We start from the raw sequence: 3,282 nt of genomic DNA, 5'->3' as shown, positions 1-3,282 counted from the left end.
TGAGCTGTCTTGCTTCCTTGGAATGGTAATATGTTGGTTTCCTTGTAACGGAGACACTGTGTAATAAATGGCTAGTTTTCTGCTCTAGATTATTTCTGAACATCTTTGGCAGCTTTCAATCATGTTTGTATTAATTAGGCTGTTACCAGTGAGCTATAATCATAAATATATAGGTTTGGAAGAATAATTGTATGTGTAAATAGTACAGATCACTTCTACCAGAGAAAGAAAAAGTAAAATAATTCACCGAGATGATTACTTGCAGCCAGGTTCAAGCATTGTTTCAGCCAGATCGTTTTAGAAGCACAGGAGAATAGGCGAAGAGCAGTTATTCCAGTCAAACTTGCTTATTTCCAGAGCAACTATTTTAAGGGTGGATTAGCATAACTTTATCCTTGAATTAAAGCCTTTTATTCTGTCCATCTGTTTTATGGACAAAAGTATGCTCGGATTGGAGTTACTTCGGCCGGGAGAGCAGCCAACTTACGGAATTTACCATCCCTTATCCAGCTCGAAGAATGAAGCCAAATGGGTCCTCATTAAAAATGAGGATCGCTGCTTTGGTTTGACGTCAAAACCAAAAATCACGGAGTATGTTGAGAAAACAAAAGCGTAGAAAAAATTCCTAGTACCGTCCCCAAAAAAAAAGTAGAAAAATTTCGAGTGTCAATGATACATCGCCTGTCCTCTTGGATCAGATTTTATCAAAGAGTTGATTGCATGTAGGAACATCTGAAGCTACATGAAGGAAAAGCATGATATGAGACGAATGTAAAGGAATAAGCGCTGGTGGGGGCTATGGGGTTGCAACCATTGGATGGACCGCGTGCCTCCTCCATCGCCTGGCTCTCGGTAGTTTGTTACTTGAGTAGTCTCTGGAGACTCCACCGATGGAGGAGGAGAAGAGGGCATTGGATTTCATTCGAACAGTAGGCATCTAGCTTAATTTTTACTATAGTAGTCTCAGCAGTTGGTACTTGAGTAGTTGCTCCTTTCGTTGACTCGAGAGTTTGACTGTGTAATTTGGCAGTGATCTGTGGCCATTATAGCTTGATTTTTGATTGCTACAGTTTGTAGTAATAATTCATTCGAACAGCTGCGAGGGAGAAGATGTCGGCAACCAGAATAACGACATGCTATCACGCCTGGGTCACTGCCATTGCGTTATTCTTGTCCTTGCCGGTCTCCGTCAACCATGGGCCAGTAGGTGGGCCGCACCTCCTCTTTTGTTAACGTACATGATTACATACGGAGAGATATGTTACAATGGTAGAAAATGAAGGCAGGGAGAAAGGGAAAGAAAAAGGAAAACAAACACACGAGAGCATACGATAGAGCCAGAAATGCTTGAAGAGGTCCAGATTTCAGGATGATTGCGGCTGGTGGTTGCCAAATTTTTGATACTTTTGTTCTGAAGGCGGAGTTGGAAGGCTGCTTGGACAGGCTTAAGGTATGCCAGGCGCGTGTTGCAGGTCAATACCTTAGTACTGAAGGGCGACTCGGCTATTATCATTGAATGGATCTAGCAGAGTGTGGGAGGAGTGGATGATTACCATCAGCTTCTTAGAGATATTTGGAGGATGGTGAGGGGTGAGATGGCCCTGCAGGCCAACATGTGTATCGAGAGACCAACGGAACAGCAGATTGGATAGCTTTCTATGTGGCTAACCACTCTGGAAAGATCTTATGGCTGGGGGAAAGGGGACTATCCGGTGCATTCTGGGACTTGTTATCTTTTGATTTCTTTGGATGTATTCGTACCCGCTATATATGATTTATTTGTTTCAGTAAATTAAACAAAAAAACCACTCCTCCAAAAGCCTTGCTTGTTTCCCCTTTGCATTTGAACGATCAAGATATATATTAATTATTTTAATTTTAGTAATTATTCTTTATTATTTTAATGTTATTTGATTACCTTCCAAAATAATATATATTACAAATAAAATGGAGGATAGCGAGCAGCCGAGCATCGCAAGGGCAAACTTGATGAAGATGAGAACAATCACCTATTTTAATATGTATTCTTGTATTTCCTCCAAACATAAAAACTAAAATTTGGATTTTTTTCTTTTCAGTTTTTACTTGAATTGGAGAGGATCGGTTCTGTAATCATGACCATTTGTGATTACCTCGACCACCATAATCGGATGGTCTAGCAGATCAATGGAGCCCACCAAATTGGAGTACGAAGGAGAAATATGATGCCAAAAATAGTAAAATTTTAGTCATTAGATGGAAAAATAGTATTTATTTCAAACAGAACTAAAGAATATATTTTTTAATCCTAATTAAGATAAAGTTTATTTGTACCTGACATTTTCTATCACATGGATTATGGATAGTCCTCTGGACTCTTCATTAGTTGAGCATATGCTAAATTATCAAATCACAAGCTAAACTTTATTTTTTAAATCAAGAACATACTAAAGAGGTGACGATGTATTCAGCTTGTGGTTGATGCCAATGCTTGCTATACAATAGCCATCAAATGCACCAAGATAGTATATTCACCTTCCATTGTAAGAATTTATTGTTGGATTGCACAATAGTAAGATCAATGCAAACATATGAATGAAAATAAAATTTTTAATTAGATCAAATTTACTATTGAGCTAGTAAAATAATTTAATTACAAAGCAACATCTACATATATATATATATATATATATATTCGTATATAATGATTTGAGAGCTGTGTAAGGCACGATGCATTTTATTCGGGATCCGACCTTCAGGGTAGTGGCGGCGGGAGGCTGTTAGGTATTTGACTGCACGGTTTCTGGAGCGGAACTGAGAGCTGCCTGGGCGTGTCTTCGACACGCTCAGCATGTGCTCTCAGCTAGATCAGTCATCTTGGAGGGTGACTCGGCTACGGTCATTAGTTGGATTCAGAGGGGTCTGAGAGCCGGTGCTGCCGACTATTCCTTGATCCGCGATATCTGGTTGATGATGAGGGATGGAGAGGTGGTCCAGGCGAAGCATGTGTTTAGAGAAGCAAACGGGGCTGCGGATTGGGTGGCCACGTATGTGGCTAACCATGTCGGTAGTACCTTATGGGCAGGGGACGGGGAGCTGCCCTGGGAGCTCCGAGATGTTTTGTTTTCCGATTTTATTGGGTGTATCCGTACACGTGTTGTATAGATCACCCGATTTAGCAAAAAAAAAAAAAAAAAAAAAGAAATAAAGAAAGAAGAAGAAGAAGAAGCACGATGCATTGGCCGACGTCGCTAAAATAGACCAATTTTTCTTTCGCGTGAAAGATGCAACCCGAGCTCTCTA

This window comes from Phoenix dactylifera, chromosome 13 (assembly GCF_009389715.1).
Source record: "Phoenix dactylifera cultivar Barhee BC4 chromosome 13, palm_55x_up_171113_PBpolish2nd_filt_p, whole genome shotgun sequence".
Taxonomy (NCBI): Eukaryota; Viridiplantae; Streptophyta; class Magnoliopsida; order Arecales; family Arecaceae; genus Phoenix; species Phoenix dactylifera.
This window is presented reverse-complemented; position numbering follows the sequence as displayed.